A 27,184-nucleotide genomic window follows, 5' to 3' on the forward strand; every position below is an offset into this window, starting at 1 on the left:
AACCATCTTTGAGAAAGTCAGAGGGATATAATAAATAAGCGTGTTTGTTTCAGCATATGGCATTTGCTGCTTGTTGAGTCAGTGAAAGTCTCAGGGACTACAGTAACTGGAAAATGAACAAAGGAAGCACACAGGGAACAAGGCAACTATGAGCATATCGGCCAAATATCACATATATGCATGTTTGAGAATAAACAAAGAAAAAGATAGGGTTTATGCATTAAAGGGAATTGAATGTCTCTACCCAGTTTGTCTTTCTTGTATAGTTACATCCTTCTGCTCAGGGTGACATGGCTCCTTCAGAAGTCAGTTATTGAAAATTCCAGTATTGTTAGAGCTTAATATTGAGACCAAGTTGCCTAAAATATATGACTTCCTGAATAGCTGCACATAGTTTTCCGACAGCATTTTTGCCTCACAGAGATGTTACAGGGTTGGGCTCTTCCCCCCTGCCCCTTCGCAAATATTTCCTTTATTGTGCTCTGAACTTCAGAGGAAGATCCAGGAGAGTAGCTGTGCATCAGTCAGGCCCCACGCTGGGTCTCCTCAGGGGTGGGGAGCAGGCACTCCAAAGCTATCCTGCATGGCAAGTCGGGTCTTTCCTAATTACTAACAGGCTGACACAGCAGCCACCAAGCTATGTGGGGATCTGAAGATGATTAAGTCTCCCCTGACATCACTCCAAAAGACAGTTACTCACCCTCCCCCAGCTTTCCCCGTCTTTTATAGGTGAAGAAAGGCCACAGCTAACATCACTGCTTCTGCAGTAAGGCCAAAAAACTAGAGGAGAAAGTGATGGCTAACCACACAAGATTCATGGTATAAACTTTGTTCAAGAATATAAAGCATTCCTGAAGTACAATTAACAGCCGCTGCTCCTGAAACTGCCAACATCTGATGATTTATCATTTAGTCTTCTTAACACCATTTCAAAGCCTTATCTTCAAGAAATCAGGGCAAATGAGCATACTGTCTGTTGTCTCAGCTTAGTACTTAGCTTTGGATGCTTTTAGTTTATTCTCCATTTAAAAAAAAAAAAAAAAAAGTGCCACATAAAATAACACCAAATTCAGTTTACACTTCAGGCAAGCTAGCTTGGTTTGCCAAGGTTTCCTGTACAGACAGTACTGCAGAAAGAGAGCTAGCTGGAAGGCTCTTAGCATTGCAATCTTCTCAGATGTATTAGTACAGCTTTGTTCATTGTTCAACGAAATTGACCTGTCTGATACAGGCAGACCATCAGCAAAATGTCTAGAAGACACCTGCTCAGCAGAGAAAACTAGCAAAAGTTGAGCACGGAGAAGGCTTTGGCACACCAAATCAATTCTGTACAGTCACATCAAAAAAACATTCACAGGCAACCCAAAAGAAGTCAGCAGAAACTCCAGTAACTTAAAGAGTAGGAGACCATAATACAAACTGTTGGCGTTTACGGAAATTGCAGACATAAATCAAATACAGAAAATAGCGCTTTTAAAAAGAATTTTATTTATTAATAAACCCTACTTCCATAATCTAGACCATACACTGGCACAGGCAGAAACCTATCAATTTTCACCTTCTCATTCAGGACACTTTATGGAGTCAAATTAAAAGAACATGAAATTAAGGTAAGTGTCCAATAAGTGGAGCACTTTCTTTAAAGAAATAAATACCAATAGAGAAGTCTTAATAAAAAGAGTTAAGCAGAAGGCAATGCAGAGAGGCTTGTCAGAAGTCCATAATATTCTAAGTGAATTGCTGGTTCTCAAACTTTACTGAACATTTTCCAGCAATGTACTTAGCATGTGACCTTTCTGTGGCTCCACAGTTTCCCCAACTGTTTTCATAGCTCATAAAACGTTTAGGAAGTGTTTATAAAAACTGCTTGAGGAAACCGTGCCACAAAGAACTTGAGCTTCACGTCTCAGCAGTCCAGCTTTGATTTAGTTCTCTTCGATGGGATTTCATTTTGCAAATGCCCCACTAACATCTGTATGCAGGTCCTCTTGGGATAGCACTGAGACATAGTCCAGTTTTATGTATATTACTTGGCCAAGTTCCTCCAGCATGTGATGGTTGACTTGCCTCCCTCATGAAAACACACATGCAAGCGTTCCACACATACACTTACTGATGGCCACTTTCAGTGATCTGACTGTGTTGGGAAGAAATATTATGTCATAAACACCATCGCAACATCTGCGACAGATCCTTTTGGAACTTTACATATGAACTGCCAAACTCAGAGAGCACTCTCACATCAGAAGTCCATGACTGATGGTGCTTGACCTACTACCCTGCAAGCTCACCCTGGCTTTTTTATGCATGCTCAAGCAGCCTGTTTAGAAATACATAGCCAGAGAAGTGTCACTGATGAGCTCTCGGTATATATCTCTCTGGAGAATGTTTGGAGAGTGCAACAATGAAACATGATCATGCAAGAACAATGAGGTTTAAAACCAGCATTTTACTACGCTTAATTAACTAGACCCAACATTCACAGTGATCTGTGGAACTCTAGTCTTCAGCCATGGACTCATGACTTCCTGAGTCTCGGATATTAATTAGCAATTATCAGTAGCTTGTGAATATGCTCAGGATAAGGAGCCTTGCCTGCAAAGAAATACCCTCCATTGATTTCCTCTACTATAGCTTTCAAGTTAAACATCACCAAAACATTCTACCAAACAAAATAAGTTTTTCAGTCATAATGTATTTTATGTATAAATTAAGACGACAATTCTGCTGGTAAACAATGCTTTAGTTACATATATTTTAAACGTAGCCACCTTTAAATTCTTGTAAGTACCAAGGGAACATCACCTTGCAAACTGATGGCCTTGTCCACTTGGCTAAATAGTCATATGCTTCACCAAGATTTTCTTACAAGAGTTGAACAAAAGGCACTTAAAATCTCTTCATGCACCTACCTCCATGCACCTAAACTAGTTACTAAGACACCTTGTGAATAATCCTTAATACTATGCAATGAAGTGCCGCTAATAACTATAGCAAAGATTTTATTCTATTTTACTGGTAGAGATTCAATATCTTTCTTAACAGAGTAAAAGAAGCACTATTTGTAATAAAAATAAATTACGACGTACACATAAAACTTTTAGCACATACTTTTGACAATAGAACTTTCCCAGTTCAAGGCTGTTTTATGACACTAAAAAAATAACATTATTCAAACCCAGGAATCACTTATGTGATTTTTGAGTGTCTAGTCAAGCGTGCACATTCTCACCCCTGTTAATTAATTATCCACTCCCAAGCAGTAAATAAGAAGCAGTCATTACCCTTGAGGAAAAAGCATGACACACGTATCAGGTGTTAGACATAAAAACCAGCTTCAACTGGTTATTTGGTTCCCAGGCTTAATTTAGGAATTCAAATGAAGCAGCCAGTGGAAAACAGCTACCCCATTTCTAGGTCTGAGGACTGCAGGACTCTTTAGGAGCTGCCAGACAACAAAACAGTGCACCTCTCTTTAGGATTCAGGTTACCATTAAGCTCGAGCCACTTATCCATCTAGATAGCTGTGGGAGGGACAGGAAAAGTGAGTGCCCCTTCTACATAGTCCTGACATCGTTTCAGAGTCATGAACAAACCGTGCTTGTGACATTGAGAAGAAATCATAGCACGCCCCTGTGAACTATTTTTTTAAGTCGGTTCCACTAAATTTTTCAGAAGCCTATTATTGGCTACCTTTTATCAACAAAGGGCTCTCTATAGTGCACATACATCGCCTTACATCACTGCTTTACTTCATTTTAATTCCTCACTGAAAAAAGAAAGCCTGCAATAATGCTCTTGCTCCCTTCCACCTTGCCTGGATGACCCAGTCCAGTATTTCTCAGCATCTTGATGGCTAAAACGGAGACACAAAAATCACAAGCACTGAAGATCTGAGAAACAAGGTCAAATGAAAGCAGTTTGAGTTGTGGCAAAGTGTGACTTTTATCGCATATAATGGTTTGTAATTTCTTTCTCTGAACAATTAGCCACATACTGTGCTACAGGTGGTTACAGTCTATATATTTGAGTACATCCCACATAACTTATTTAACTCCTAGCTGTGGCTTTTGTACTTGAAAGAGCGGCCAGCACACCCTGTAACAGCTGCAACACTAAAATTACAGGTTCTAAAAATCAGGTTTTGTGTGTGCTTGCTGCCAGTAAGGTTAAACATAAAAGCATAACTGAGAAGGCTTGTTTTGTGAGCACAGAGGAAAACAAAAAATACCATTCTACAACGATGAAAGAAGGCTTCAGGATATTATCAAATCCCTGCTTATAAAAACCATGGAAAAAATACAAGAGCTGTCACATCGGTATTTAAAAATGTACATAGCTCATGATTTCTGTGCCCCAAATCCCTACTTCACAGCAACCCAGTCTCAAGACCCTTATTTCCTAATGAACCAAAACCAGGCCAGAACCACATCTGCCTTATTCAATGGGATAGACTGGAAAGATCCAATATTCGCCAGTAACTGAAAGCCTCAGACAATTCCTCTGGAGCAAAAGTCAACCTAGAAACTGGAAGAAAAAAAGGCCAAACTCCAAAACACCCCTGCCCCTCAATGTCCCATAATTTTAAACAGGTATGGACAGAGTAATTCAGCGGACTCCTGTGTTTATAGTAACAGTACAAAACAGCACAAGCAATGTTTCCCATTAAAAAGGACAGTCTCATTTGAGGTGGTTACCCAAGAGGTCACTTATCGAAGTCGCAGTGCCTAATTCCTCATTTCTTAATTAAGAAAACATCTCCTGATATCACTACTTCTCTCCCTCCATCATCCACATCTGTGCTTGGCAGTCACAGAGGTAAACTGAACATTACCAATTCCACATCACCATCATGCCACTGTTTACTAAGGACTATAAAGCTATAATAATATAGAAATAAATATCACATTCAAAGACCTTCAAAATGTATGCTTGCTTGCACTAGTTTCTCTAGATACTTGAAATTTATCTTTGTGCTTCCTCAAAATATACGTGGCTTCATCAAAACATAAGCCAATCTAAAACTGCTGGAAAGGATAAGATTCATGAAATACGCAAGTTAAATTTACTGTGCTCAAGGCAGGGTAATTCCCTTTTTGCTGAGTTAAGCTGCAGTCCTTCAATCATCATTGTCAAGCAGGAATTAAAGAGGCAATCAGCAAGAAACGTTGCTAGATCTGGAGAGCAATTCCCAAGAGGAAGTGCTCTGGGAAGGCTCTTTGACATGACATGACCCTTCATGGTCAGAGCAAAATCTTTCTCCACAGTGCTCAGGAAGTTCCTCACTATACTAGGACAGATTGCTGAAATTTGCTTCCTTTTTTCCTTGTAGGGGAAAACTCAGGTCTATTTAAGAAATCCCCCATTAGTTAGCTTCGCAAAACATTTGCTTTATTACTGTGCAGTTAATACTGTAGGCCTACAGTCGCACATCTACAAGATTAATTCACTTATTCTGTAACTACATTGATGAACTGTAGCTGAATAGTTTTCTTTTACAAGTAAAAGGGAAGAATATTTATTTAAAGCAAATCAAGTACATGGATTATAAGTAAAAGCTTCTAAATAGATCTTTTTTCCAGGGAGTTGAAATGGTATGGTTAAAAAAAGATCGGAGAAAGAATACTTGGGCAGAACCAAGACTGTCTAGAGTACCACACACCAACCAACATTTCTGGAGAGCCAGCAGGATGACCATGAACAGTGCTCACAGGAGCACATCCAGTCCCACAGTCCCTTTTGCTCCACCCTAGTGGGGGACTTGCATCACCCCTCCAGAGCACTTACCTCCACCTAACTGAACCAGCAAGTAGAGCCATCCAAGTTAGTTTCTTTCTAAAACACCTTCCTACCACCTGGGCTGACAAAAGGACTGATGTTGTGCACTTGAGTGGAATATTAAAAACTTTTTTTTTTTTTTTTTAACATGCCATTTCTCTAGTTTTGATACATTTCTGTCATTAACTTGGGAATTGCCATACAATTTTCTATCCTATAAAAGAGTGACGTTTCAATTGATGTAGAACGCCTTTAACTGGATGGCAGCCCACTACTTAAAAGGCACCTTGCTTGCTTAATGCAGTAATGTTTCTGCCAGCCTTGGAGCACAGACAGCCTGGTCTCATGTGGTTTTACTTGTGCATTTGTATCCCCCTTTATTGCAGATTCCACACCCGAATATGTAATCTTCAATGGTGTTATGCCTGCTTGGCCAGAACTAAAAAATGTTATGCTCCAGCCTTGCATTTCCCAATACGTAGATGAACATGAAGGATTTACACACACAGAGTACTTCTGACCTCCTGCTGTGAGTGGTATTTCAGCAAGACATCTTTTTTTGGCAAGAGTGGGGGAGAAGGGAATGAGAGAATTCCCACCTTTTTGCAATGAGTCTAGGACCTCAACAATTTAAGGTAAGGTGATCAAATGACCAAGAGAAGTGTCCCGTGTCTAATAATTTTACAAGGCTAGATTGTTTTTCCTCAAACACTTCTTGCTACAGCTTCCACACTTTTCACTGTATAATAATATCACAAAAGAATACCCAATTTTTTAAAAATGACCGTGTTTGTTTCCTAGGCTTAGAAAGTAGCTATCTAGTGTTTAAGAAAAACAACCTGAAATGTCAGTGAAACTAGACATGCTCTGCATACTATCAAATCTAATACAGTATCTAGCATCTCTGTTTTCATCAGAACCTATTTTTGCCCAAATCATTATTGGCCTAACAGCTTCATATTTATTAAAAATTGTAAGATAGGTCCTGTTCATGATTACAACAGTATCAAAACAGATCAAACGTAACTTCAGTAAGTACTCAGTAATTACACTAACAAAAGCAAAATGCCACTCATATATGCTCTTTCTACATTCCTCTGAGCTACTAAACCATCTGATCTTTTGATTACACCACTGTATAATCAAAGAAACATCATGAAACCAATTTCAGTATTGTCAGCCTTAATTAATTTATATATCATTTACTTCCTTTCTGAGGGTCTATAGGCCAAGCTATCACTCTGCGTGGCAACTCTAAAAGCAAAAATTCACAAGATTTTATGACCTGACTGTATTGTTACATGAAGAAAACTTAAGTCACCTTTTAGAAGTCTTCTGCCTGTAGAGGAGAAATGCTGAGTGATACTGGCTTACCATTGCTGGAGTAAAAGTCATTAACTCAAACTAAAAGCAAAAAAAAAAAAGTTCAGACAAGTTACAAGAGCTTTGAGAGAAGCTTCTCCCCAGTATAAAGAGGAGTTTTCTGATAAAATGCTCCTTTGTCCCAAAATAAGAGAACAGTGCTACGCCCACTATGATTTACAGCATGAGCTTCAGCGTGAATATGGACAAGAAGTCCCAGTCCTGCACTTACTAGTAAGTCTTCAAAAACATGATCCCACAGAGCAAGCTTGTTCAGGTACAGCCAGAAACTTGAGTGGTACACAACAGCCAACGCTTTGAACACCTGATCTCAGCATATTTGTACATTCCAAACATAGCAAGTTATTGCTTCCTGGCTGATTGCTAATACATCTGTATGTTTGCATTATGCCTGGGGGCTGTTATAGGTCTCCAGCAGCATTTTATTAAGATACTTTATATGTATTTTCTGAATTCTATTAAGAAATTTACCAAGCAAGACACTCCCAGGAAATTGCAGATAGGGAAAAAAACAAACCCAAACAAACCAAAACAAAAAACCCCACAGGTGCACCCCAGCCTCCCAGGGTCACCATAGCATTAAGAATAGATTAGATCTATATCAGATTAGATCACACTTAGGAAGACTGAAAACTGCACCCAGGATAAAGCTGCACACTGATGATTATTTGGTCACCTTCAAGAGTTAAAAACCATGGAAAGCTGAGACAGTGAAGCAGCTGCATTTATTTCCACAACTAGAGGTTGGCTGTTGTTCCAAATGGCCCAGCTCATTATCTTCTAGAATCAGATATATGATATGGCATCAATATGGTTGCTAGTGCTCCACTGCTCTTGAATATTAGAGTCCTACTGGCCCAAAGCTAGCTGTAGATTATGGTCAGGAGACCCTCATTCGCAAGGCAGAATTTTTCTTCTGCATTAACAAGTGCTTGCAGTGCCTATACTCAACTGACCCAAGCACCTTATGTACCCCATGAAAGGAAAAGACTAAATAATTACCAGGGATTTACACATTAAAGGACTATTAGATTATTCTTTTATTTAAATAACTCAAAAAAAAACCCAGCAAAAAAAAACAAAACAAACACAAAAACATACTACAAGAGATAAGAAACCCATTTATTTCCAAAGAAATGACAATCCACCAAATGGTTAAAGGCAAAAAGCTATCAAAAAAAGAGCCATCGCATGTGTCAGTGTTGATATTCAGGCACTGCTTATCGCCTTGTGACAACTGTCTTTGGAGTCAAAAACTGCCCATATTTCATGTGAGCCAATAGGAGGTTTGAAGAAAATGCAAACCAGACATTTCCAAGCTATTCTGGAAGAGCACGGATATATCCTTACTTCTATCTCTACCCTGAGCTCACTTGCAGCACCAAACACATGGCCACATCTGACATTTTATGCATGTCAAGCCTGTCTCCACCATTACAGCCTCACCTGCGAGGCACTAGGTGAGCATCAACTGGATGTCCACAAACCGAACACAGCCTTCTCACCCAAAGACACGCTAATTCCCATGTGGATACAAGACTTCTCAGGGAAGCAGGGAGGCAATACAGAACTGATGTTTGGGGTTTTTTTTGTTCTGGGTTCATCCTCCACAGAAATTTGTGGTTGGAGTAAGGAATTACATTAGGGCTTTAGTACAAAGATAATTATCTTGCTTATTGACCCAAGTGCAGGATGTTTCCTTCCTGTAGTCAGACCTGTTTGGTTGCAGTGACACGTATATGAGTACCCAGCAGCAAAGTAAACGTGACTTGCCCGATGAGGAACAATGGTCTCACTGCGGAGAGACAGCAGCATTTCTGGATATACAATTTATTCACATGTTTTAGAGCTAGTACAATCTGTGAGTCACATACTCATGCAGAAAATGGCATGTTTGTTATTGGGGAGGGGCTTCAAGTCCTTAAACTCAGTTCAGAAATCCTCCTACTTGGGGGGGGGGGGGGGGGGGAGGAAGTTCGAAAAGACCCAACAGCACAGTTTCAAATTATTGAAGAGGGAGCTATGAACATTAAGAAAAAGACTAAAATTCATTCTAGGAATCTAACAATTCATCTGAGAAGACTGCTGCAGGATTTTGAATTTAGCAAGACTTACTGATTCCAGGAACTAATGATTATTAAAAAAAACCCAAACAAACCAACTCTAAATGGTAATGAAATTATCATAATTTCCCTAAGGAATTTTAGCTAACAACTTTCTTTCAGGATCATGTTGAGCATACAATACTTCTGAATAGCTTCCAGTTATTGAACATCAGCCTTTAAGATAAGCAAGTTTTAGCCCTTTCCTTTGCCCATGGAGTACAAAACAGAAAACCCAACCTGTGACTCCCATTCCTTTTCTACCCTGTTCACCATTCCTCTAGTCCTCATCCTTCCTGAGGTCTTTTGTTATACTAGTTCATTCGTGAAAGAATCAGAGTAAAAACTACATGGGTATCTGGACAGTCTACAGGGTATGATCTTTTGCTCAAAGTTACACAGTCTGGTTTCATGCCCACCAAGGGTCTGAAGCAAAGGAAACATGGTGGTCTAATCTAAGTCCTATGGCAGAGATATGCTATGTCGCTGAAGCAAAATACATGATCCCACAAAATCTGAAACATATCTGCTGCCTTTCTGCAGAGAGATGAAAGTTGACACGAATGGAAATTGAATTATCCCCTTCCCCTAGAGGCAGTCATCTTTCCAGGTCAGAAGCATGCAAAGAAAAAAAGGAGGAGTTTACATGTCATGACTTGTACCATAGCTGTGACTAAACAGGTAGTATCTCCTATTTTTTCTCTCCCCCCACACCCCTCCTGACTTAGATTTTCCAAATATTCCTCATAATAGAACTTTTATGATCTATTATAACGTGGGGGGTGGGGTGGCAGAAGTGGAGATTTAAGTAAAGCATTAGTTGTGGAAAGGTGCTGAAATTGAAAATTGTGTGATTTTACATAAAGGAAAAGAATACTGTCACATTACCTCACTGAAACATATGGTTTGCATTGATTCTCAAAAACCATAAATAACATTAACACTAGGAAAATAATTATGAAATTTTAAAGAAAATTTTGGTGCAAATTGGAGAAAAGGAGAAATGGCAAAAGGAAACACTGTCAGACGCGCAATTGCAAGAAAGCCAAGAACAGATACTTTAAAGCAAGCTTAAGTTTCACAAATATTTAGTGGATGAAAAGCCTAGAGACATTTAAGAAAAAAAGCAGCAAGACAGCACAGTTACATCATTAAGGCCACCATGAAAATTGCTGAACTTTAATGAATTACTAAGTCCTCATAGGCCCCTTTCAGTGACTTAATCAGAATTCAAGTTTGATAGCAACAACGATGAGTTCTACCATGTGCAATCTGTAAACATACATATAAGCCAACAAGTGTAACACATCAACTTCTTTAAATACCCTAAGCATTATGATGTGGGGGTTTTTTTGTTTCCAATGCTGTGAAAAAATGATCTTCCAGATGACCTGTAATTTGTCTTGAAAATTTATCTTGTTTCATAAGCATTCAGAAGCATGAAAAATTCCATGATGTACCATGTTACTGCCTTAAGTTGCACATTTTTAATTCACTGAAATTGCTGAATCAAATGTTGGCCTAAGATGCCACAAATACAAATCCGTTAATTAATACTGGTTTGTTTTCATACTAGCCAAATAGTTGGTACACGGTCAATGAAAAAAATTGCTGAACAGTAGTTACTCATAAAGTCACAGTAATGTAATCACTTTGTCTACAGATACTCTTCAACCCTCAACCAGCTTGCATTATAATAAAAAGTTTTATTCATAAAGATGAGAAAAGGTTTATTAAATATGCTTGTTCTGCTGACTTGACCAAGTCAGGTTACTCATGTAAAATAAGACACTGATAATAAGGCAGTGTAAAGTAATTGAATTCCTCATCTTTCACAGCATTTAAGAAACAGCCCTATATTTAATCCATTGAGCTCTATTTCATGTAGATGAAGCACAGAGATACATTTCTTTTCATTTTTGTTGCTTTAGAACTTGTCACCATTCTTAAAAATACAGCAGTGTCTGAGGGTTTTATAGGAACCCTCACTGACCTTGCTAGGACTGCCACAGAGCAGGACTTGCAACCCACTCTCTAGCTCTGTTCTGCATGTTCGTGCTTCCATCCTATTATTCAGGAGAGAAGTTTTGTTTATTCTTATCCAAGTTAATTTCCATTGTACATGCTGAAACTCTGTTACTGGTTAGTCCAACACTTGATTGTGGAGTTAGGAATATGTAAGCACATTTTTTTTCAGGAATTGAGTATTAAAGGCTTCTAAGTCAACAGGAAAACAAAAATGCAAATATGATAAAAGAAAAACTTTCCAGGGAAAAGACACACATTTTTAAAAGCTTGTTTCCCTGGATCCTTTAAGAAGTGTTTCCAATAGAAGCAGTCAAACGGAATTTCATTTTACTTTTCTTTTTCAAGGACCGTTGGAGTGAAAAAGACAAATGTGCTTCCCATAACACTGAGCTCAGTTGCATGACAGGCTACAGTAGGTTTGTGATCATGTATGCAAACAGAGGCTGTCTAACTATATCTGTCTTGTCTTTGGGGTCTTCTGCAGGGAGAAGCTGATGACAACTCTGACAAATACATGCTATTTCACTATGGACAAATCTCTTTGCAGCACACACCTCTGCCATTATAAAACTGGCGATAACAATAATGCCTAATCTAACTGGAGCATACCTAGGGGAACTGAGTAAGTAAACCAGCTCCTGCCTCCCAAACAACTCCAAAACATGTCCAGGAAGTGGCTAGATTCTCCACCACTGCAGCATTATGGCTGTTGGTCACCATGATAGGTGGAGCTTATTCATCTTATCCTGAATTTACTCTCTGGCATGGGATTGTTGATCCTGTGAGACTGGTTTTATGTTCAAAGCATTCTCAAAGCTTTGTTTCCTTTGTGGCACATTCTGTATCCATCAACATCAAGCCACAAGCTCCATTTTTTCCTTGTTAATTATGCCTATGCTGCTCTGCTCTGGCTTTGTTCATTGCAGAGCTTTGATAAATGAGCTTTCTGCCCTCATCATTCTGAGGACACAGAGAGCAGTCCCATCCAGTTCCAAATTAAATGATGGAAATAAGGAAATGGTTTGGTTTTCATATTAGAAATTGATGATGTGTGTAAGCAGGGGGGAGGGAAAAAAAAAAAAAAAAGAGGGGGGTGGTGTTGGAAATTCCAGAACTAACCAGACTGGCCCAGAAGCTCTGACTTCCTGGAGCCACTGGGTCATCCAGCTCTGGATAGGTGTCCAGCTATAAAACAACTTTTCACTTTATTTTTGCACCCGTGCAGCCTTCCAGTTTGAAAAACAGTAAAGCGCCTCTTCTTTGGGTAACTTTTCTTGTGAGCACACCCTGAGCCCTCTGTTTAGTGCCTGCCCGAGCGCTGCATTAGTGTCACAAGACCACTAGGAGATGTCCTGGCTTTCTGACCAAGTGATGCATTCACATTTGAAAATAACTTTCTGTTCAGTTCTGTACTTCAAAGATCACAGATAGTCTGTATCAGCTCACTCCTACCTCTGTGGAGGTCAAGAGAAAAAAGCAGCCTACAGCTCAGTTTTGCATGAACATCAGTACAGTGCCCTCTCCCTCCAACAGCAATATGGAGTAATACAGTTGGAGAAAGAAAAAAAGAAAAAAAAAAACCACACCCACAAACCAGTCCTAAAAGCACAAGTTTATGGCTGCTCAGTTAGAAACTAATGATAAGGTCTTTGTAAGGGTGCCAACACCTGCTTTTCACAGAAGAAAGCTGCGTACTGTACTGGTACTAACGAGTAAAATTACTGTGGACTGCACAGATTGATTAGAGGACAGGAAAGCAAGAATACCATGAAGAAAAGTGATTTCAAGTTGCTTTACATAACCAGCTAAGATTTCTGGCTTAAGCAGGTATAAGGATGCCCCATGCCTGGCAGTGTTCAGGGCCAGGCTGGATGAGGCTTTGAGCAACCTAGTCTACTGGAAGGTGTCCCTGCCCATGGCAGGGGAGGTGGAACTAGATGATCGTGAAGGTCCCTTCTAACCCAAACCATTCTATGATCCTATGACAAAACACATCTAAACAGCAGCAGTCACCTGGCCACTCCTTATACCCCATCCTCTGTCAGGGAAGCAGCAGTTCCCACCAAAACAAGTCAGTTGTAGGACAGCTCGCTTCAAGACAGTACAAACCAGCCAGTTCCAGCTCTGTGCTCACCAGGAGCAGCAGTTGCAAGGCAGTGGTTTTCTGCTCTTTGCCCAGGGCATACTCGGAACAGGGAACATCATGCACTGCAGCAGTCACGTCCAGAGTACAGTAGCCCAATACCATGGCTAAGAGCGAGCACGTTTCTTTCACTTATGATGTTAATTCCCTCTTTTTGTCTGTTTTCTATCAAACAAAAAATCCTTCACTTTTTAGTAATAAATTACACTGAAATGTATCCAATGGTACCTAGAGGGATAACCAGCTGTATTTAAGTTTACTTAATTTCTTTGTTCTCATGAAAACTTGCAAGTTTCAGGCATGGTATGAATAAGGCAACAAAACAGACTTGATTCAGAACCAGAATCTCAGTGTTCCCATGACCTGTCTCCTTTGTCCTTCTCCTGTTTCTGTCTGTATCTGATTTTTCTTATCCTCTCAGCAGCAGGATGGCACAGCTTTTTTTTTCTTTTTTTTTTTTTTTTTTTTGCTAACTGGAAGTCATCATTGCACCGGGTAAAACAAATGCAGTTTTCCTGCCAAGCACTTTTACCTGCTGACTTCAGACTTGGATGTCCGTTGCAAACAGGGTACTAACACCTTAACAGTTAAGTCTGAAATAGACTTAGTTAATAATTTTATTTCAGAAATAACCCCCACTGGACAAATTCTGCGCTGAAATAAACATTGTGCAATGTTCCAAGACTAAATGGGCTCACCTGAAGATGCACAGAGCTACAAATATGATGCAATTTGTTTTAAAATAACTAAGAGGAAGATACAGATTTCTGGGGTGACAAAACGTGCTACATCTACAACCATCAATCCTGCCTGACCAGGCCATACAGCTCCTTCTGTGAATGCATGCTTTGGGCAGTGGGGCCAAACAGGCCTTGTCCCTCTCCTGCCATTCCTCCAATACGGTCACCCATAGAGCTATTCAGATGGTAGGAGCTACAGTACTGCCATTCTCCCTCCTTCAGCACATGCATCAGCATCCTCTGCACACATAGACTTCTCTGACCTTATGTTTCATTCACTTGATGTATGTTTGTCCTATTCCCATAAAAAAGCCCCTCTCTACATTTTAGTCATTTGGACTAACCATCATCTTGGGATACTTTTGTTTCACGTTCACTGGTCACTTTTACTAACACACTTATTTTCATGTCAATGCTACTTGGCTGCCCTCAGAACTTTCAAGCCACCGTGAATGGGATACCTGCATGCCTAACTTTATGAAGAATTAGTTAAATATGCACATGAAAAAAATAAAACAAAACAGGCAGTACCAGACCAAGCTGATAAACGTAGCAATAGCTCAGCAACCACCCAGTTGCATAACATATCACAGGCCATCTTGTCGCATCAGTTTTCTTCATTAGCTTATTACACATGCCTAATAGATGTCTATACCAGCAATGTATGTATGAGCATGCACACAAAAAGGATCTTAGTCTCTTGGTGCAAAGTTCTCTTGCTGGTAGAAATGAGATACTTTTCAAATACTTAGTTGGAGTTACACAATTTCAATTGAGTTTTGACTTTCCTGTATTGGAGAGAACTTAACAGTTTAACAGTCCCTTACAGAAATCACATTCATATATCTCCAGAACATAAAATCAGCTAAGCAGTCAGGGCACCTAATCCCAGAAACATGAGAAGCCACGTGGAAAGTCAGGGTATACAGGTGTCTTTCCTGGTGCCTACATTTTCTTTTCATACAGTTACCTCAGGAAAAGCTCTGTATTCACCCTATGTCTAACGAAAGAGAGTGGAAAAAGTTGAAGGGAGGGTTGTTCCAAAATAAAAATAGAGTTTGTAAAGTGTGGTGACTTGTGTAACATGCCTTCTGTTTCACTGACATGCAAGCAATGCACATCTGATATTCAGCTGGGTTTTTGGTGTTTTGTTTTTTTTTTTTCACACAAGATAGTGGGATTATATCAAACACTGTGTGGCTCGCCACAGCAGAAAGGGAGGTGTGCCACATGACTTTCATTTGATCAACATGAATAAACATATCACTAAAAGCTTTCTTAGGAAACAAAGAGTCTTCTTGAAATAAAAAACATTTTTTTGATTTTGAAAGAGAGCCCACAACAGAATTCATGGAATCTTTGGACTTTGCATAACATGGAACATTTTCTGGGATAACCATCGTGGTGCAATAGTCCTCAGGACTGTCTGGTTGCTGGCCTTCAAGTAACAACATACGTGTTTTTCAGATACTGTACACTCAGCAGCTAGAATAAGGTACCTTGAAATACCAAGGAAAGTGAAGTCCAGATACAGGGACTAGCTATTAGTCTTTGTGCTGGCAGTGGGCCAAATTGCATTCACTTTACTCACAGGAGCTATCCAGTTGAGGTCAATGTGACAGCTCACATGAGCAGAGTGCACAGGACTTGGCACAACATGTTGCAGAACTGCAGATGTGGAAACTCTGCTACAGCCAGAGACAATGAGATCCGAAAGACAAGAAAGGATTTGAAGTTGTTTCTGCTGACCTGTTCATGCACTGAGACCCAAACAGACAATCACAACTCCCTGATGGTAGAGTTTATTGCTTGTAAGTTATTTATGGCTTCAATAACCTCTATCTCAAGAAGAACTCACCAGTTCAACAGGACCCACTGATATTTTTCTGAGCACCTACTGCAAGCTAGATCCAACTATTAGGCCTTGAATAGAGAATGTAATTAAAGATTCACAGTTCCCACAAGAGCACCTTAAGACATTTAGCACTCCCCTACACCCAGAGTACAGGAAAATGATTTTCCCAAGACATAATGTGGAATCTCAGACAATTTTGTTACTCAAGACTAACCTTCCAATGCTACTCCTGTTATATTCCCCCCATAATATAAATCAGTTCTTAGTTTTTTTAAAAAAAGTTTTATTTATTTTAAGCCACCAAATTGTGGAAACATTGAGCAGCTGTATTCGTTTCCCGTGCATTTTTTCCAAATTCATGAATCTGATCACTTTCAGTAGATATACTATAGATGAAGTGGAGCCATCTGAGTGTAAAGGACCTGTGTATGAAAAAAAATCTGAACAACTGCAATCTTATGAATTTGCATTCCATTTGAAATAACTCACAGACAGCAGGTTGGAAGCTCCACCAGTTTTGACTTGTGGAGTGTTCCTGTGATTTTTCTCCCTCTGAGGGCATATTTACCTCTCCCTAAAGAGACCAAGAGTTCCATCCTACAACTTCAGATGGAGCACTAGGTGTGAAGGTCACCTGCACTATAGCTTGCTGCCCCTATGAGCATATGCTCCACTTAAGTACTCTTTCCAGGTTCTTCCTTGACTATGTTTTTTCCAGAACATGCCTTCAAGGGGAACTTCTAAACCACAGAAAAGGAAAACATTACAAGTTACTGCAGATTGCACTACCAGTCTGGGAGAGAGAATGAAAGACGAACAAAGAGCAGAGAAAGAGAAGAAGAGAATTCGGCTGAGACCCATTCCCAATCTCCACACCATCCAAACTCTGAATATAAAATATGGAAAAAGATCATGGGAGTAGATCTGGGGAGAGCGAATAGGGCATTTGTGGTATGAGGGGAAAGCCTGTTAACTAAGTAAGGAGGCTTGGTTGTAAATTAGATCAACCACATCTCATCAACATATTCTGACTTACCACAGAAGTGATATTTTATTCCATTTGGTGTTGCTGCTAAATTTCATCCATACAGACATAATATTGTTTTGGTTTAGCAGGAGTGTGATTATAAGCATCAAGATAAACAAAACAAAGATTTTGGTAAATGTGTTAGAATTTGCTTACAGCTAGACCAACTCGGTGCAGGTTCTGGGCTTTCTTCACAGTATTTGAGTTCTAGACCATTTTGGGAAAGAGATTGATCGCGTTGCTGAATTGGCACATGCTTCCGTGAGTTTGTTAGTTTGGCCATTAGTTCTTCACAGTCATAGAAGCAACATTAGCTGACTTAAACCATTACATACGTCACAATGATGGGTTTGATATCCGATGCACTGACACTTAAATATTGCACTGTAAACCAGTAAACACTGGTTCAACTAAGCGAAGTGATGATGTTTTCAGCAATCCAGGATACACATACAATATGAATAGATGTTTTTGAATATGTCTCCATTCTTATTTCCTCTTGCTCCTTGTCTCCCCTTTCAACTCTCTCTCAATGGCTGCTTTCTCCCTGCTTCAGCAGGAGCAAAACAAGGTCCCCAGCCTTCCTGCTTGACTCCTCAAATAAGCCAGTTCTTAAGTCTGTCCCTATACATGGGGCATCCACAATCAGCTCATACACAACTCTCATATACACATGCAAACATACCATCATCTTGCTCTCTTGCCTCACAAATTAGTGGTGCTACAGGTGCAGACAGATCTCTCTGAAGACTGCTGCTGGTATGCCAAACCCAGGTCATCCTGCCCAGGCTCTCAGTGGACAGTTTGTCACTGTCCCAGAGTTTCCCATTAGCACCAAGCCATACTGGTATTTCTTTCACATCCCATCTTACAGCGGTGCAGCCTTTCTGACCCTCGCCCACTGAGGTTGTATTCATAGGTGGCACAGGCCACCTGCTTCAACATACAGCATGGGGCTACTGTGTGCACTGATTGAAGGTAAAAGGTGACAAGGGTTCATGCATTAAGCATGGCTGGAAGCATTTCTAATTCACCATTTTGAATGTGGAACACAGGTTTCCCACATTATCTCAGCTTAAGAATAGGTTCAGGTACATAAAATCAGAGAGGCAAAATTCTTACAGCATGTTCCTGAAAGGAGGACAATGAACAACATACTCCCTGTCCAGCAAAGAAATATCTATGCATGTACACCAATTTAAAATAGATATTAATCTACGTTAAATAGCAAAGTACAGACTCCCTCCTGCCCACACGTGGAGAAATTCAGCATCTCAACCAAGAAAGAGCTGGTAGATATTACTTGAATTTGGCCACGTTACATGTATCTGATAAAATCTTTGTGTCTATGCAGCGTTATCAAGATTGAGCTATCATTTTTCCCCATTAATTTACATTACTTGGTATGGAAATTGACTACTGCAAACTATTCACAGAGTGCATTTGCATCACCTGGGTAACTGAGCAAACCTAATAAGCCCGCTTGCTCTTGAATTTACAGGGACTTCTCAGATGCATGTTGAATGAGTGCTGCACGTGCCAAGTTACTTAGAGCTCTGCATCAGTGGGTGTAGGCTGATTCCAAGCTAATGGAATATAACACTAGCATCAGACATCTTGCTTGCTTGATGGTTCAGCTCTTGTTTTCCAGCTGTAAAATAACTAAAGCACATCCTACTAGATTTGTTACAGGCCCCCCACTTGCCATGTGAAGTCTGATGAAGAGCCTTGAGCTAATCCCAAAAAGCACTCTCATAACCTAGCCCTTAGCAAAACTTACACTGATCCTTCACACTGCAATCAATCCTTGTTTAGTTTTGTAGTCCAAGTAAAATAGCATCTGTCTTCTGTCAGCTATAGAAAGCCGTATGTGACATTGGGCACTGGAAAGCAGTCAAGTTTTGTGTTTTTGCAAGTTCCAAGTTACACCAAGTACTTCAGGACATCACAAGTAAAGAGACAGGTTTGCTTAATCAGGGGCAGGGTTGCATTCAGTTATACCAGAAGCTTAAAGAGTTAAGCCAGTCACTGCAACACTGTCTTTTAGTGACTGACTCAACTCCTGCAGTAGCAGCATTTCTATTCAAGTGTTAATTACAAGAAAGCACATTTTGAATGTACACAAGAATCTGCCAAGAGTGACTTACACTTGTACTATTCTGCTTTAGACTTCTCTGTGAATCCCGGGTTTCCTAAATCTTTCCCTTTGTGCATCATTGAAAGAAGGAGACAGCAAACACCTCTGTCACAATGGTGACATTATTAGCCATTCAATCACATCTGCAGAGCTGGCAAACAGTTCATAAAGAAATAAAGCATTTTGGAAGGTCTGCAGGACCAAAGTCCTACCAGTGACCATGATAACATTTAGCATTATGAGTGCTCTCGTGTCAGCACTCGGGCAATCCTGCTTAGCATTGCTGTTGCTTCCGTTTCTCCGGGAATGCAATTTTGGTAAGCCACCTTTGTTAGCTTTTGCAGGTTTGCAAGCTAGTTCAAAAACTAGTTTAGGGAGAGCATTTTCAGCCAAGTTCAGTGTGATCAGATCAACTCCGCTTCTTGATGTAATTAGCTCATACAGACAACTTTCCCACCCCATGAAGCTTTAGCTACATTGTTTCCAATACTTGTGCAACAAAGAGTTATTGTGCCTGAATATTAAGTGCCACCTTTTCTAGTACAGCCATACATGTAACACTTTTCCTGATTCAAAATCTGACTATGCTTGATATATTTTATTTGCATGTAAAAAAACATCATTGCTTCTTCCACTACCTGCTCTAGCAGCTTAGAAAGTTCTTTTCTTTTTTTTTTTTTTTCCCTTCAGGCATCTCCACCCTCTAAGAAAATTTACAAGAACAAGCCCTTGTAAATGTTGTCTTTCATATTTATTAAGCTGTCCTAATTATTGCAAACATTCTTCCCAGTATTTCAGACTTCTTGTATACCTTGCCTAACAGCTACATGCTGTTGCTGACATCAGCATAAGTTAAGTCTTTCTTGGTAGGAAATGATGCTGTTTAGAAATAGAAGGCAACAATAATAAATTCAAGGGAAAAAAGGCAAAAATTCTCCACAACCTAACTGACAAACTGCTGTAATGATCCGAAAACTGCAGATGTGTTTCCACTAAGTTTTTACAATGTTTATTTTTACATTATTTTCTTTTCTTTTTTTTAAATCATCTTGTTTTCCTGTTGTAATCTCTGTAAAACAGATGTGACATCTTGGGCTTAAGGGCTTTAAGCTGATTTTGATGGCTCAGTCTTGATGGTACTCATGCAGTACAGAAAGGCCTCTTGCGGTGGAAAAGAATCTGCTGCGAAGAACAAAGAATCACCTGCGAGGAAAGAGGTTGTCCTCACTGTGTCAGTAATGGCAGCTGGCCCTTGGATTTAGGAAAGGGGTCCATCTGCTGCCTAGTCCTACTCGGTTAATTCTCAACAACTGGAAGAATGCAATGGGTCATACCAACTGGCCTCACACATCTCTTTCAAGCAGCCTAAGGCCACTTATACACATGCACTAGTGTTAGAGTAAAATTGGTTCAGAGAATGGCAGGAACATGGACTCCATCCTTGAAAGCACTTAAGAGCAAATTATTTCTCCTAAAATTAAAAAAATTAGAGTTATGAACTGGACCAGATAAATCAACATCTTACACAGCCAAATTAGAACCAATGCAGAACAAAAGTTTTTGCCCATCATATGTCCTCAGAACAACAGGATGAGAAACGCTATTGTCTGAATGTCCAGCTGGTACGAGTGATCAATGGTCTTAAACGCCTTGTTTGTCTGCCATTTAAGCTGCAAACGCTTGCAGTGAGGTGCTGAACAAATTCTTGTAATTTTTTTCCATTATGCATTCCCAGGTTTCACTGATGTCTCACAAAACCAGGCTCACAAAACCAGGTGGATTTTATGCACTGCTATGAGAATACTAAAGTAGCTGCTGCTTCTTTCTTCTTATGGCCCTGCTCCCTTCTTCCTCAAGACTTCTCAGATTCCCACCCTTCAGAGTGGCTCTCCCTGGACAGGGAATTCTACTCATGCCTGCTGTTCAAAACATTTTGTGGTGAGGATGGGTGTTATTCTGAAGTCAGCCACAGAGTTTCTAGCTAGTACCTAAAAAGAAAATTACAACATTAACTCACAACTTTCTGCCATCTCACTCTCTCATTTGTGGCACTTCAGATTGTGCAACAGCACCATGCAAACCCACCCCCAATGAGACCCTTACATCAAGGGCATTCAATAGCTACACACTGTTGACCTGCTGAGGTGCTGGTAAATTCCTCATTCACCTGCAATCAAGCCAGGAAACCTCTCTGTTTTCTCAGGAATCTGGATCCCTGGACAAACGGTGATCAAATATTTTTCTCCTGATTCTCAATAATGTCAGACCTTTTTGGAAAATCACCTTCCGTACTTACTGATTCCATGCAAGCCTACACATTCGCAGAAAGTTTGCATTCAGAAGTCCCAAGGGGGATAACAATGCTGTAAGCTATGCACTTAGGTATTCAAATTACAGTGCTGCTAGAAGATAAACATTTACCTTGTTTTTTTCTGTCTAAGAGCTCAGGAGTATGCCGAGAGTTCTTTTAAGCAAATGGTGATGGTCATTTAGTGCCAGTCAGATACTCAGAGTGAAATACATTTCAAGATACTCATTCCCAGCATGCTGAGAATCTTGAAACAGATGTTCATTTATTGCAGGACAGATCATATCATTCAGATGTCCCTCAAACAGTCATCTGCCTTGGCCTCTCAAGGGACATGTTTTATAGCATTACCTCAGAAAACTCAGAGAAGCAGACTGACTATTACCACATATTAAACACAGTTCCAGAAACAGAGGAACACACCTTATGTAGACAAAATGAAAGACGAATAATAATGGACGTGTGGTCTTAGGCCCTCAGACACTCCTCACCACCGCATCTTACCACAACTAAGATAGTGAATAGCGCAGAAACATTAAGAATGGGGATTTCAGAGCTGCCTGGATTATTTAGATACCCATTAATTTTCAAATATGTTTGATGGGTCAAATGCTGCCCATAAACTCTTAGCGATGGATCAATGGCCACATCGCCAAGACCTATAGGAAACTGTTGTCATAAGCAGACAGTAGAAACTGAAATGACGAACTAACCTAGGGTTGCAGGCAACACATCCAGAATTAATGTTTATTTGTTTTTTCAGTATAAAACTAGCATCCAGTCTTTCACTCCTCTTCTTACACATAAGGAATCTGCACAATGTGGAACAGTGAGACCATGCCTTCTGCCGCAGGCATGGCTGAACGCGCTCATCAAATCAACTGTCCAACAAAATACTCTTATTGGTGTTCAGCTACTCTAACTCAAATCTTTATGTCAGTATTCCATTTCTTTTGCACCTCAAATCAGAGACAAGTCAGCAAACAATGTAGTCCCATAAGGCATAAATAAGGCAGCTCTATAATCAAACTGAGCGTTCCACCTCCCTGAAGATTGTTCTTTCCAAGCTGTTCAAATATTGAATAACTCCACAATATAATTACCCCTTATATTCGATCATGTGCCAAAGTTAAACTAACCGTGCATTGTAATATAATATAGTTCCTTGAACCAGCTAAACTTTCACATTGTTTATATCTCTGCCATATGTAAAAGGACCACCCAAACTGAGTATCAGGTAAAGGTTAATTTCCCTGCTCAGTGAAAAGGAAGGTGTTAAAGAAGATGCTAGAGATGACACAGTAGTAAGGTGGTTCAGTGACACAAAAAAGGAGAGGGGAGATTTGTGTTTTATTCCTGATTTTAGCCTCTGACAGCTTGAAGAAAAGCAGTTACATAGCTTGTTTGGCCATGACTCAGTACTTTCTTTGTAAACTGGAGGCAACTCCATTGAGATGTATCTGTTGCCTAAAGATTTTCTGAGCCAGAAAATAAATACAACCCTCTATTAAAAAACAACCACAAAACAAAAAAACAAACCACCTAGATTTTACTTTCATAAACTGGATTTTTTTTTCCTTAGTGTTGAGCATGACAAAAGGAGAACACACTACCTCCAAATAATCACAGAAACTTCATTTGTCCAAAATGTAACATTATGGTTTATGTCTAAATTTTGAAGAGGAAAATGTTCCATTCACTAAATCTGACTCTAGTAAATAACCATCTATTTTACATCACTGCATAAAGTTTCAAATCAAGAGATATTATTTGAGCCTGGGAATACCACCTGCTATTAAAGATCTTTTCCTTTCCAGATAAACATCCAACTTTGAGACATGTAAAAGTAAGAAAACACTAAATAATCTATTAAAACAACAACAACAAAAAAGTTACATTCATAGATACCTTTTTGGAAAGTATTTTAAGACCATGTGGGGAACAGCTGATGAATTTAACAGGATATTTTTTTAATATGGGTCATATTAAATACTAAGGATCTCTAAAAAAAAAAAAAAGTAGTCATCAGCGCCCACTAAGCTTAGAATATGGTATTTCCTGACTATTTCAGTACAGATCAGTATCAGAGTCCAATTTTCCTGCATTTTCCACTGTGAAGTCTTTCCCCAGCCATTGTCTGAAATACAAGGTAAGACAAAGCGTGAAATGGGTTTTCCATATGGAGTGGAAAAGACCCCGCCACCATTCAGTTTAAGTGAGGGGAGAGATGCTATTATTTACTGTCATTAGACAAGGGCAAACCAGAATCTCCCAACTTCTGATCCTGGTGCTATAGCAACACCACCTTCAGACAGGTCACTCACACAGTAATCCTCAAAAGGCGGCTAGAATACTGAATTTTCAGTGGAGTTAAGGGTTCACATCCAAATTCAGAGAAGCACTTTATAGTATGTGGTTTGCTGGCCCAGGATTTTAACTTCCCTGCTTTACTTTCAGTCTGTGAAACCTGGCTAGAAACACGTAGCAAGAGGGCAAAAGAAACTTCTACAAGATTGGGAATAGGATTTCACAATATGTCTTTTAGGTGTCTTAAGTGAGGTTCCTGAATACTTTCAGTGCAATTCCAGCCTTGGTTTCTTTTTAAGCTGAGGGAGACGGAACCTAAGTGTGGCTTTACCCTATCATTAGCTTCCTTTCTGGCCATTCGCACTATAGCTCTGGAAAAAAAAAATTATGAGGCTTTCTAGAAATACTGGAACTATTAAGAGTAGGACAGAGAACAAAATGGTAAACCAAAATAACACACGAACCGGCAACAGAAATGACTTCTAGAAGATGAGGGTGATGGAGTCTCTGCTATTGGCTGAGAGAAACACAGCACACTTGGTATTTCTGTGCTGTACATGTCAGCAGATCACACATTTGAAAAGCCTGTAAACTGGTATAACAAAACTGCAAGAAGTGACTAGAATTAATGTACAGGTGCGTACAGTCAAGTAGCTTTCTCATACGGGTACTACCAGGCAAGCCTCAGAAAGATCCTAGAAGGTCTTATGATTTCAGCCTTCTAGAGGGAAGAGTAAGATGAAAAATAAGATAAATTTGTCAGAACAAGCCTCAACCTATCTACAAGCCTGAATGAATCCACAGTGTAGAAGACTTATTACTATGATAAGAAGCCATTCCACTAGGACAGCTGATGAAGGGATACTGGACTGTGTTAAAGACAGGGAGGGATTATCCTACACTTTGTGGGCTTTTAAGTCATTAAAAGCACTTTATAAATTCCTCTGGCACCAGGAGTTACATAAGGAAAACATAAGTTGCTCTATATGAACATAAGGTTTTTTTAAAGCTTTCAAAGAAAGCTCAAACTCAGTGCTTCTAATACGTTTTCAATAAAAGAAGAGATAAAAAGAGGAAAAGAGATTTCTGTATGCAACAGCCCATACAACAATCCTCTCTAACAGCTCATTTCAAGCCAGCTGTACCCTCTGAAAGTATTTGCTGTACTTACACAGGGTATTTTTGACATGCCACATAAGCAAGTTGCAGGTGATGGGATTGTCAGTCGGTGCAATTTCACATCAGTGCATTAAAAAATCCCCTCTAACAAACCAAAAAACCAACGACCTAAAAATAAAGAGACCCATGCTCATCTTTGCACACTTACTTTGTGGTACTCAGCTCTAGCATATGCAACAAAGAACCTCAGTTTTTGATTCTACTTTCTATGCAGCCTCCTCAGTTGACTGCACAACCTTGAACATCACATGCCATCAGAGAGCAAACATGCACTTCTGAAGTTTGTAAAAAACAAACAAAAAAAACCCAGGAAAAAACAAAACAAAAGACCAAAACCCCCAAACACTGGTTATATGTGTTACTGCAGGACAGTTCTAACCTGACGTTTAGCTTGCCTGGTTTTTGTCATACAAAAAAAACCCTCAGCTGCTGCCACTGACTGCATGTAACAAAGAGAGGCTGCATTTTGCTTTGTTTAAACGCAGTTACACCAAACTGCTTTAAGCCACTGTAGAATTTAATGGCATTTGTTCTCTCTGTGCCTCTTGGAAACACATTAACACCATAATTAGGGCTGGCAAATGACTTGCTACTCATTAGCCAAGAGAAACAGAAACAAATTTGAATTGTATTTAAATTGACTGCTTGTTGTATATTGAAGGTAAGCCAGCTATTCTCACCAGTGGGAAACAATCAAAGTCTACAGACATAAAATATGCATAGAGATGTTTATTTATTAACAAATGCATGGACCTTGAAACAAAGATACCTCAGAGAATGTTGCTGACCAGCACTATATATCCTAACCTTGAAAGAATCAAACTCCATGGCCACAATGCAACGTTTAATTCTTAAAATCCATCTTCAACACCAAACAAATTAATATGCCTGTGTATAGATGTGATTAAGTTTAAAATTTAAGAAAGAGGATTGGTGTCCATCAGAGCAAAAGCCCAAAAGATTATTAACCAAGAATTGAAGGTGACCTGAGACAGTAAGCTCTTCAAAACAATGTAAAGCATATATAAAGAGCAGTGACTGAGTAGCAGTGCTGGACGCATCAGTCACGATTGTCTTACTATAAATCCATTATTCCTACTTGGAAAAGAGCTATTTGCGGTGCAAAGAGCTTTTAGACAATGTGTGATTAAACTAAAATCAACTACTAAACTGGAACATCTTCACTAAGGTGGTAGAAAAAAATTAAGATGTGAGTAGGTCACCCTTCAATCCTCTTAGAAATTTCTCAAGCTGTTATCCAAACAGCACATAATTGGGAGTGCTCCATTTCAGAAAAAAACAGACTGCAAGAGGGAGGACGTTCTAGCATTTAGGAAACTGGCCAAGACTTGCAAATATGGGTTTGATTTCTTGCTCTCACAAGGGTTTCCAGTGTAACTTGGATTACATTACTGAAGGGATTCCAAAAATCAAACTTGGTAACAAATTTAGCATCAAACTTTCATCAAAGAGTAGTTGCTTAACTTGGAAGCATCTAAGCATCTACCTTCCAGTTAATGAAATACGAAACTCTCTGTTTTGGAGTACAATAGCATCTTAAACCTAGGAAAAAAAAGTGCTCTCTAGTGAGGTCCCCAAGGAACACCCTCAAGAAGCCTGGGCAGCAGACTCCAGCTGCAGACTTCCATTACCCACTCCAAATGGTGCTCCATCTCCTGCTTTACTTCCATATGCTGGGGATAGGACACACACAGAACAGACTTTCTGTAGACACGCAACAAAAGCAAACCGTGTCTGTGTTTAGAATGCAGCTGTCACACCTGGCCTACAGTGTCTGTCCCTCACTTTCACACTATTCTCTTTGAGAAAGCAGAAATGGTCCAGGTGAGATGCTTAGGCACTGCAGTAATAGGACCACACCACACAGATAGAAAACATCCCCATTTGGGACTGTAGATAGGGAGGAAAACGAATGGAGTGGTGGGCCTTGCACAACAAGAGTTTAAAAACTTTTCTAGGTCACAGTCCAAGGGGAAAACAAGCCCTGGGGACTGCAGCATTTTCTAGCAAAGGAAAACTGATTAGTTCTATAAAAATGTCCTGACAGTGTGGCACACCTGTACATAAGGCCTTTAGTGAATAACACCACCACGCAGTAAAATGTGTTTTCTATTGTGTTACACGAGGCCAAAATTTAGATTAATTTTGCTTGACATTTTCCACATCATATCATTAC

Source organism: Falco punctatus (genome assembly GCF_963210335.1).
Source record: "Falco punctatus genome assembly, chromosome: 1".
Classification (NCBI taxonomy): Eukaryota; Metazoa; Chordata; class Aves; order Falconiformes; family Falconidae; genus Falco; species Falco punctatus.